The sequence below is a fragment of the Perca fluviatilis genome, chromosome 24, assembly GCF_010015445.1.
Source record: "Perca fluviatilis chromosome 24, GENO_Pfluv_1.0, whole genome shotgun sequence".
NCBI lineage: Eukaryota > Metazoa > Chordata > Actinopteri > Perciformes > Percidae > Perca > Perca fluviatilis.
Window position 1 is genome coordinate 1565875 of NC_053135.1, and position 11725 is coordinate 1577599.

General features: G+C 45.7%; 1 pseudogene; it reads left to right on the top strand.

Moving 5' to 3' along the window:
• Positions 1–3430: 3430 nt before the first annotated feature.
• The window catches only part of LOC120554774, a 128523-nt pseudogene continuing 120228 nt past the window's right edge, over positions 3431–11725 (top strand).

The window sequence follows — 11725 nt, forward strand, 5'->3', positions numbered from 1 at the left end:
CATATTCTTCTCTTATTCTTCTCTTATTCTTCCTCTTATTCTTCTCTTATTCTTCCTTATTCTTCATCATTCTTCACTTATTCTTCTCTTATTCTTCACTTATTCTTCTCTTATTCTTCTCTTATTCTTCTCTTATTCTTCTCATATTCTTCTCTTATTCTTCTCTTATTCTTCTCTTATTCTTCATTTATTCTTCTCTTATTCTTCTCTTATTCTTCTCTTCTCTTATTCTTCTCTTATTCTTCTCTTATTCTTCTCTTATTATTCACTTATTCTTCTCTTATTCTTCTCTTATTCTTCACTTATTCTTTTCTTATTCTTCTCATATTTGGCAGTTGTTTGGCAGAGAGAGAGAGATGGTGTGTGTGTATGTGATGAGAGATGTGTGTTGTGTGTGATATGTGGAGATGGTGTGTATGTGTGTATTATGTGTGTGTGTGTGTGTGTGTGTGTGTGGGGAGATGGATTATTGATGTGTGTGTGTGTGAGAGGCGAGGATATGGTGTGTTATGTGTGTATTGAGAAGTTGATGATGTTGTGTGTGTGTGTGTGTGTGAGATGGTGTGTGTGTGTGTGAGAGAGGTGAGAGATGGTGTGTGTGTGTGTGAGAGTGAGATGTGATGTGTGTGTGTGTGTGTTTTGTGTTGTGTGAGAAGAGAGAGATTTGTGTGATATGATATTATTGTGTGTGTGAGAAGAGATGGGTATGTGTGTGTGTGTGAAGAGAGATGGTGTGTGTGAAGTATTGAGAGGAGATGGTGTGTGTGTGTGTGTGTGAGGAGATGGTGTGTGTGTGTGTGAGAGATGGTGTATGTGTGTGTTTGTGAGAGAGAGAGAGATGGTATGTGTATGTGTTTTGTGGGGGAGAGATGTTTGTGTTTTTGAGAGAGAAATGTTAGATTTGAGATTAGAGAGAGAGAGATGGTGTGTGTGTGGAGAGAGAGAGAGATGGTGTGTGGGAGAGAGATGGTGTGTGTGTTGAGGAGAGATGGTGTGTGTGTGTGAGAGAGAGAGATGGTGTGTGTGTGTGAGAGAGAGAGATGGGTGTGTGTGTGTGTGTGTGAGAGAGAGAGATGGTGTGTGTGTGTGTGTGTGTGTGTGTGTGTGTGTGTGAGAGAGAGATGGTGTGTGTGTGTGTGTGTGTTAGTGAGAGTATGTGTGTGTGGAGAGATGTGGTGTGTGTGTGTGTGGAGAGAGAGATGGTGTGTGTGTGTGTGTGTGTGTGTGAGAGAGAGATGGTGTGTGTGTGTGTGTGTGTGTGTGTGTGAGAGAGATGGTGTGTGTGTGTGTGTGTGTGTGTGTGTGAGAGAGAGAGAGAGATGGTGTGTGTGTGTGTGTGTGTGTGTGTGTGTGAGAGAGGGTGTGTGTGTGTGTGTGTGTGTGTGTGTTGAATTGTGTGTGTGTGTGAGAGAGAGATGGTGTGTGTGTGTGTGTGTGAGAGTGAATTTTGTGTGTGTGTGTGTGTGAGTGTGTGAGAGAATGGAGTGTGTGTGTGTGTGTGTGTGTGTGGTAGTTAGTGAGAGATGGTGTGTGTGTGTGTGTGTGTGTGTGTGTGAGAGAGAGAGAGATGGTGTGTGTGTGTGTGTGTGTGTGTGTGTGAAGGAGAGATGGTGTGTGTGTGTGTGTGTGTGTGTGAGAGAGAATAGTGTGTGTGTGTGTGAGAGATGGTGTGTGTGTGTGTGTGTGTGTGTGTGTGTGTGTGTGAGAGATAGTGTGTGTGTGTGTGTGTGTGTGTGTGTGTGTGTGTGTGTGTGTGTAGTGTGTGAGTAGAGATGGTGTGTGTGTGTGTGTGTGTGTGTGTGATAGTGAGAGAGAGATGAGTGTGTGTGTTATAGAGAGAGAGGAGATGGTGTGTGTGTGGAGATGGTGTGTTTGTGTGTGTGAGAGAGGAGAGATGGTGTTGTGTGTGTGTGTGTGTGTGTGTGTGTGGTGTGTGTAGAGAGAGAGAGATGGTGTGTGTGTGTGTGTGTGTGTGAGAGATGGTGTGTGTGTGTGTGTGTGTGTGTGTGTGGTGATTCTTCTCATATTTGGCCGTTTTCAATAATAAAATATCTCGTCTCTGGGAACATGTGCAGACCGTATGAGTTATGAAATAACCCATGAAGAAAAGGCTTGATTGGTAATTAAAGCTGCTTTGATTTCCAAAGGCAGTTGTCTCTGTCTCCTAATGAATGTTTCGCAGGCTTTAAAGCTGTGTATTACTTACGTTATGAGATTATGACCTCTGTTTCCTCCCGTTGATGTCCCGGTGAATCTGGTGAAAGTATTATTACTTAGTGCTCGTTATTATGCAGACAAATGTCCCCTGTAAGTGTTATAATAATAATAATAATATATATTTTAGTTCACTATCACTAATGCATTAATAGGTTGAAGCTGGTGAAGATGGAGCTGATTTGAACAACTTTTATATCTGTTAAATCTGTTGTGCTGCCGGGTTGAAAATATGTGTAAAACCGTCCATGTTTTTTACCACAAAATACACTTAATATCTTTAATTGCAAAAAATGTAATGGCAAAAATTTCGGTACATTTACGGAAAATGTCTGGGAACTTTCCATGGAAATGAATTTTGGAAACATTACAATTTTGATTTACTATGGTAAGTGGGCTATACAATTAACACACATATAGGTTAATAATAGCAATGGGTTATGTATTAAGAAAACTCCTGTATTTTAAAAGCTAAATGTTGGCCAGTATGTAGCAGCCTATGCTGAGTACTGTGTGTGTGCATGTCATTGAGGAATATAGGGAGGACATTCAACTGAAGTTGCATTAAATAAGGTTGTTTAAACCAAGATTATGCTGCAAGATGGGGTTTTTTCAACTACATATAAGTTCCCTGTTATAGACTAACAGTATTATAACAAGCACTATTAAAAATATCCAGTTTATTCCCATGGAAAGTTTCCAACTTTTAATTTTGTAGTTTTAAATGACTCAGTTTTACTTATTTATATTATTTCCAGAGGGTTATTTGGTTGCACCAGTATGTTGTTATTTTGACACAGTAACTTGACATTTTTACTTTTCTGTTGGGTCATGAATTAAACCAGAAACTGTATGTTTTTATAAACATTTTTAGTGCTGTGTTGTGTGTCCTATTTGACATGCAGTTTTTTTTTGGAAAAAGACACAACAGTTCACACACTCTGAACACTTCATCTAAATATAGATTATTTCCAAAATAGTTTCAGGGGAGGACATCCACCCCTCCTAAAGAGGGAAACCTTTTTAAATAGTCCGGTTTTTATCAGTGTGTAGGAATTTAGAGATTTTCTAAAACTAAACAATCTGAATATATGTAAGTAATTTAAAAGCATATTAGGATTTGTTTTATCCGTTTGTCTGGCGTGTAACTGCATGAAACATGCTAATAAATGGAGTTAGCTGCAGAGTCCAGATCCAGGTCCAGTCTTAGCACGGACTCCGCTCCGTTTTTTCCCGTCAGCCCTTGCTGCTGGCCGGTCTGTGCCTGTGCCTGTGCGTGGAGCGGAGTGTGCTCAGAGAGCAGCGGAGAAGTGAAGGGGACCGACCGTGGCTGTCGCTGTCAGAGAGGGTTAAAGCCGGAGCACAGGAGCTGCAGAGGAGGGGAGAGGGACGGCCCGGGGCCTCGACGCTAAAGCCAGGCACATTTGAATCACAATACAGCCGGTTTTGGGGTGAAAGGGGCTCGGCTGGCTGCGCTGCTCTGCGGGGGATGTGCGCACACAATGGGAGCCGACTCTCTGGCACCGTCCCGGACTCTGCGGTGGAATAATATTTACCTCCGTGTTTGGGTTTGTTTGTAATGGAGACGCGGTTACCGGAGCAGAGGACCCAGAGCTGTCAGTGGAGCTAAGGACTTCTCTGGCCGATAGTAAAAAGTGTTTCTGCATGCCGGCGGCGGTCGCGGACAGAGAGCTGTGTTTTGGTGCCAGTTTTAAATTCCGCTGGGATGAACGCGGAATGTATTTCCTGCGTCGAAGTCCGCGCTGTTTGCACATCTGGTTATAGCGTTGTTTTCTCTGGCGCTGTTGAACCCGTTTTATCCGTGTGTGAAGGAGTTGAATAGCACATTCAATGTTGGATTTTAACCGTCAGTCTGCAGACCTGAGTGTGTAGGAAACTGTTAACTATATATATATATAATTAAATATATATGCCTATATAGATAATTTCGTGTTTTTAAGTGGAATCCAGCCACATTAAAGTTGCTTTAGACCACTTTAAGGAGTGTGAGTGATGTACTTGCTGGACAGTAACTGCACTGAGAGGATGGAGAGGGGAACGCCTCAGAGGAAAACGGTGTACCGGATCTCCCTCACCTTGGTGAAGAGGGAGAGTTTAGATGATGACGAAGATGATCCTCAGCGGGCCAGGGTGAGCGGCTTGCGGCGGGACGTCCCGGCTGATCTCCAGCGCGGCGGCGGGCTGCTGGAGCAGCTGAAGGAGGTGGAGGACGAGTCGGACGACTTCTCGTCTTCTCACGGCTACATGAGGAACTTCAGGACGTTCAGCACGGGGAAGCTGGAGCTGGGGAGGCTGAAGCTGTCCAGGAAGCTTCACCTGCAGAAAGAGCTGAAGGAAAAGGCCGCCAGCCCGGTGGCAGAGCACGCCGCAGAGGACACGGGGAGTCCGGGGGACGCTGGACAGGAAACGGAGCATCCGGACGCACTTAAAAAGGATATTTGCACTGAAACGCCACCGAGAGACGTGGAGAACAGCGGCATCGACAAGAAGAAGAGACTCCTGAAAGCCAAGAGCGTGGAGGAGCGCAGCTCTGATGCTCCTCTGAGCGCCGACGGGAAAATGCCTCACTCCAAAAGCAACGGGAAAGCCGCCAAAGCTGCTGCTGCTACTGCTTTCTTCGCCCGAGACTCCGCCTCTGAAGCGTGCGCCCGGTGGTTTGCTGCGCCGCAGCTTCAGCTTCAGACACTGGAGCGCTAGCGGCGGCGAGCTGCTGCGTCTACGGGCGCTGTCCAAGGACAAACACCACAGCAGCTCCGGCTGCATCGGCCAGGACGCTAGCGGCGAGAAGGACGCTAGCGGCGAGAAGGACGCTAGCGGCGAGAAGGAAGCTAGCGGCGAGAAGGACGCACAGGCTCCTGTTGCGCCGGCAGCAGCGTCGGCTCGTCTCGACCTGACCAGACAGAAGAGCAGGACTCTGGAGGTCGGAGCCGTCCTGAACAAGACGGACTCGATGTCGGAGCTGAGCCGCTGGGAGAGAGCGCGAGGCAACAAGAACCGCACGCTGGACAACAGCGACCTGCTGCGGCTAGCGGACGAGAAGGACGAGAAGGACGGAGGCTTCCTGCTGAGGGGAGGAGGCGGGCGCTCCAGCGAGAGGCGTCTGGTTCGCTTCTTCAGCGGGATCTTCTCCAGGAGGGACGGGGCGCCCACTTCCACGCCGCTGGGAAGCCCCGGCGGCACCAACCGGTCCCTCCGCAGGAGCAGGAGGGCGGTGCTGAGCCAGTCCAGCACCGAGAGCATGAACGGAGGCAGCTCTGAAGGTAACCAAGGCACCTGTGTGACATATCTTTTGAAAATACTGAAAAGAGGAGAGAGCAAAGGTGAGCCGAGATTACATGGGAGAGATGAATGTTTTCCCCGCACTGGGGGGCTTACATGGCGACATGACTAAACACAAGTCAGACCATCAGACAGGATGGAAACAAGCTAAAGAAATGCGACATAAACGTTAGAGGTGTGAATCTTCACCGATCTCCCGATTTGATTACGATTATCACGTCTTCGATGCGATATCTCGATGCGTCAGATACATGTTTCTGTTAAAGCCATGCAGGATATTTAATTCATAGCTTTTCAAGCCTCAAAAACCAAACATTCTGCAGTGCTCGAATACTAAATAAACTGGATACATAAAACTATACAGCACTGAGCACATGGCACTTCCTGAATGTGCAAAACATACCAGAATATGTAAACAGAAATGTTGTCAGGCTTACATTACATTATAAACAGAAATAATCGATTATGAGCCGGCCGATTATCCATGCAGCATCGTCCACGATTCGATGCATCGATTATTTGATTAATTTCAACACCTCTAGTGTGACATCACACTTCCTTTCTGTAGGCACCTGGAGGCTTTTTGTGCTTCTTCTGTCATTCACGGAGAGATTTTTTTGTTTTGTTTTTGGCAGCAGCCTGCAACTTTTTCTGGCTTGTGACCCTTTTTCGTCGCGGCAGTTTATGACTAGAGATGCAATGATTAATCAGGTAGTGGTCTTAAACTTGTGTGATGTCTAGCGCTGCTCTCTCTTAGTGGATTAGTCGACTAATCGGTGGTTTTGGTCTTAGTCAACTTAGATTTCTTTAGTCCATTAGTCATGTTTGATGCTTTTTTCATGCTGAATGACTTATTTCCAAGAAACGTACGAGCACATCTCTGGTAAACACAAGAATTAAAGTGGTGATTTTACCAGGACTCTTTGCAGAGAAACTCAGATTTACAAATCTGTCGATTAAATCAACTAATCGATTAGTCGATACAACTGAATGAGTGTTAGTCGACTGAGAATTTCTTCAATCGAGCACAGCCCTAGTGATGTCAGCTTGTTAAATGTGAATATCTTGTAGTTTCTTCACTCCTCTGTGACAGTAAACTGAATATCTTTGAGTTGTGGACCCTATTTGTGACTTCAGTGTGAACATGAATGAGTTTTCCTGCTCAGATTTACAAGAAAAGTCAGAAAAATGATCAGATTAATGTAGAAAAGTGATCTTTATTTCCTTACAAATTACAACTCTTGGCCGAAGGTTGGGGCCCACTGACTTTATCTCAAATGTTTCTTCAACTCTATAATGGGATTTTAAAGTGTTAGATATTCACAACAAACACTGTGTTTGTAGAGGCAGCTGAAGCACTGGGGGAGGACAGATGTGTGTGTGTCTCTCTGTGTGTGTGTGTGTGTGTGTGTGTGTGTGTATGTCTGTCTGTGTGTGTGTGTGTGTGTGTGTGTGTGTGTGTGTGTGTGTGTGTGTGTGTGTGTGTGTGTGTGTGTGTGTGTGTAGGCAGCTGAAGCACTGGGGAGGACAGAGTGTGTGTGTGTGTGTGTGTGTGTGTGTTGTGTGTGTGTGGTGTGTGTGTGTGTGTGTGTGTGTGTGTGTGTGGTGTGTGTGTGTGTGTGTGTGTTGCATGTTTGTGTGTGTGTAGGCAGCTGAAGCACTGGGGGAGGACAGATGTGTGTGTGTGTGTGTTGCATGTTTGTGTGTGTGTAGGCAGCTGAAGCACTGGGGGAGGACAGATGTGTGTGTGTCTCTCTGTGTGTGTTTGTGTGTGTGTGTGTGTGTGTGTGTGTCTCTCTGTGTGTGTTTGTTTTGGACAGCACGGTGATGTTTGGTTGTGACGGCAGCCAATCAGCCGCTGCTGTTTGTCTTTCATTACTGTCAGACTCTCATCAGTCTCAGTTTAAAAACACGCAGAGTCAAGGTGATTTTTAAAAAGCATAAATAAATAAAAGGATGATCCCAGAGGAGCTGTTACACCATCTTACCCCGACAAAAGGAAAAGGAAAAGACAGATTAACGGTCACATTTTCCAGCAGAAGCACAAAGACAAAGTCGAGACGAGCAAGGAGGGAAAATGTGTTTAAAATAGCCGAGAGGGAGAAAAAAGGAAGTCGGGAGCTGAGAGCAGTTTGACTTTGAACTCGGAGGTCAAAACTGTTTTTCTATCCTTCGTTTAAACTGCTTTTATCTGCACACATTTTTAACCCGATGCAACAACAACAACAAAACTGTCAGCATCCTCTTTCCATCGAGATCGACGAGTGGAAAACCTGACGGGAGAGAGGAAGTGGATCTGTTCTGCAGACAGACAGACAGACAGATAAGCAGACAGACAGACAGATAAGCAGACAGACAGACAGATAAGCCGACAGACAGATGTGTGTCTTCCGGTCAGGCCTCCAAATGTTGCAGCTGGAGTAGCAGCAAGAGCTTCACATGTTGACACCTCTTCTAAACATAAATGAAAAGCTCTGTGGTGCAAACACATCTGCCCCTGAGATAGTAGAAAGGTTAATACAGTTTCTAAAAAAAATAATAAATAAATAAAGCGACAAAAACTTATCTAACGAATACACTACAGTGTGGATTGGGCCGCATTTCTCTGTCCGAGCCCAGCCCACGTCTGACAGGCATTAAAGGTGCCCTGCAACATGTTTTTCATGACTTTGTGGTGATGTGTGAAGGTCTACCATGGACCCTGTAACCTTGGTTACCTTGTTTCAAGCCATTCTAGCGCGGTATAGAAAGCCTGCAGGAAGACTCGGCTCGATTTGTGCCAGTTCTCATTAATATTCAACAAGCTATAGCTGTTTGAATCTGATTGGCCAACAGCTAGCCAATGAGAGCCTGGCTGTCAGCATGCTTTACCCCAGCGCAACTGGGCGAGCTCATGAATAGTAATGAGCTCAGGCAGTATGATGTCACACTGACCAGCTTCTGTGATTGGTCTGATTTCTCTGCTTATTTCTGTTCAGTGGCTAGAGCTGACAGAGGAGGTAGCAGTTCATTTTCACATTAACCACATAACACAAACACATATGGAGCTGACAGATTTAAAAAAAATGCAAGTAAAAATGGTTTTGCATGGCAGGGCACCTTTTAAGATATTTCTGTCCGAGCCTGACACAGTTAAAATCTCATTTCTTCTCATCCTAATGACACGTGTACGTTTGTTTGTGTGGAAAGCTTTTATTGAGTAACTGTAGGAAGGCATTCAGAAATGTCAACAGATGAGGGCATCAGCGCACACGGGGCAACAAGCGCACGTTAACACAGGCGCACACCTACAGAATCAGCTGTTTTAAATTTAAAATGTTCAATGCCTTATCGCGCTGATGTGACCGAGCCCGACCAGAACCCCAACAGCATTTCTAAATATCTGTCCGAGCCCGGCCTGTTGGGTACCCATCCCCTAGTATATACTACAAATAGCTAAAAGCCATATTTAGCATTAGGAACATTAGTTTTGTTAGGGCGTTGAATAACGTTAGCTGGCGTTAGCTTCTCTGTGTTGCCAGATCTGTTTCCCGAGATAGAAACAGGCCTGGAACAAAGTTCATTTTCTCCTGATGTGTCTGTCTAAAAAATGTCATTTTAGTGTCTGAATGTTCTGCAGATATGTGGCTTGTGAAAAAATGGCTCCAATATGTACTTTGGTGACTATGGGGCGAAAGAATCACTCATAATCTTTTATTTTCAAGAGACTGTGAAGCCCACCTGAGTGACTTAAACCTGTCTTTTTAAATACAGGACACATCTGTGGTTCTTCTCATTTCTAGTTGAAGGTTTTTTGCACTGGTGTCGTACTGTATATATACTGTATATATGGTCTGGCTGTCATCCCCAGGGAAGTTTTGAGCATCGAAGACTTCATTTCCTGTATTCTGATACACTTTTATGCACCAATTTACGGTTGAAATCCCTTTTTTAGCCTATGAGAAGAAGAAAAACACAGTTGATAATACAAAATATATCAAAACTATAATGGAAAGTATGTTGTTGCGTGTCATTGGGTATTTTTAAGAAGGTATATGGAAGCCCTGGAGCTTTCTTAGTGGGTATACTGCATATATACCTGCATATATACCTGCTTGTATATATTATATATATATATACACGTAGACTACACCACTGGTTTTTTGGGACCTTTCCTCAGGCAGGGGGGTCCTCAGGTCTCTGGTCCCGGCCTTGGAGGTCCTCTAACAAGATTAGAGGTCTGATGATACCCAAGGTGGGGGGTGGAAAGGGACTGGAGGCACAGTCTTTTACATTTTTGGGATTCCTGAGAGGTGGTGGAAGTGGCTGCAGGTCACATCAGCGCTTAACCGTGCATTACATTATGCACTATGCTACTGCCATTCCAGCCAGGGCGCCAGGGGAAGCTGGCGCCCCGACCAAAAAGACTTCCCCAGGCTCCTCCATTTCATGGCCTTCAGAGAAGAGCGACTAGATTCACTACATGTGTCCTCCTCCTCCATCAATGAATATCCCATTCGGCTCTGCTCCATCCATTAGTCTTTATCCACCACCACTTCCCTGTCCCTCGGATATCCATCCTCACTCCTCTCCATTCTCCTAATGCTCCATCCTAGGCTGTCAAATCCATTCCATGTGCCACTGCCTTTCTTTCATTCGCGTTCCATTCCATCCATCCCGTCCATTTTCCATGCATCCATTCCATTCCTTCCATTCCGTCTACTCTCCATCACTTGGTCTCCCCCTCTGGCTCCCTGCCTATCCTTCCTTCCATTCTATTATCTCCATTATGTGCCATTTATTTTCTTTTCATTTTATCTGTGTGTATGTGTGTGTGTGTGTGTGCTTCCTGTGTCCGTTCTAAAGGCTTCGTCCATTTCCTCATTTATATCCACCGTTATTGTCCCGCCTCAGTTGATCCATGAACTCCTGCATTCCTTGCTGTCCACTGTTGTGGGTCCCCGGTGTGTGTGTTGGTGTGTCTCTCGTGCGTCATGTGTGCGGGTAGGGGGTGTGTGTGTGTGTGTGTGTGTGTGTGTGTGTGTGTGTGTGTGTGCGTGTGTGTGTGTGTGTGTGTGTGTGTGTGTGTGTGTGTGTGTGTGTGTGTGTGTGTGTGTGTGTGTGTGTGTGTGTGTGTGTGTGTGTGTGTGTGTGGCCATGTGTCTGCCTTCCTGTGTCCATGATTGTCCGTTTTCTTTCCCTGTGGGACCACTTCTCCCCGATCCACTTTCCTTCCGGTCGTTTTTTCCCCAGGTGTGCCACACAAGTGTTTTCTGGTCCTGGGTCGGTGTGTGTGAGCACTGTGTGCACTGTGTGTCTTCCACGTGTGGTGTGTGTGCCACACCTTCGGTTGGTCAGTGTTCCACACAGGTGTGTTGTGATGCCGTGTGCAGTGTGCAGGGCCGTGTGCACGTGTTTGGTCACCTCGTGGGTTGCGTGGGCCTGGTGGTTTATATGGGGAGTCGGGTCCGTCCTCCATTCATCCCCTGTTACATCTTTCCTTTTTCTCTCTTTCCTCCTTTCCCTCCCTCCTTCCCTCCTTCTTTACTTCTTTTCCTCGACTCTCTTATTCCCTCCTTGCCTGATTTAATTTCCTCCCCTGGATCCTTTTTTTTCTTTGTCTTCTTCCTTCCATCTTTCCCTCCTCCTCCATAATCCTTCCTTTTCCTTCTAACTTCCATCTTCCCATCCCCTTCTACCTTCCTTCTTTCGTGATTGTATCTTTCTCCTCCTTTCCTCCTCTCCTTCTTCATCTTCTCCTTCACGCTTTCCTCATTTTCCCTCTTCCTCCCTTCAATTTTCTCCTTACTTCCCTCCTCTCTTCTCATTTTTCCTTTCCTTCTTACCCATTAAGTTTATTCAGAAGCTGTTTGAACATGAGTAGTCTGCCTGCCTGTCTGCGTGCTGTCTGCCTGTCTGTCTGTCTGTCTGTCTGCCTGTCTGTCTGTCCATTCATACCTAATTTATCATTCAATCATAACCTCAGGATCTGGAGATCTTGTGATTGGTGTAGAGCCCTCCTCAACGGTTGTGATTGGTGTAGAGCCCTCCTCTACGGTTGTGATTGGTGTAGAGCCCTCCTCAACGGTTGTGATTGGTGTAGAGCCCTCCTCAACGGTTGTGATTGGTGTAGAGCCCTCCTCAATGGTTGTGATTGGTGTAGAGCCCTCCCACGGTTGTGATTGGTGTAGAGCCCTCCTCAACGGTTGTGATTGGTGTAGAGCCCGCCTCA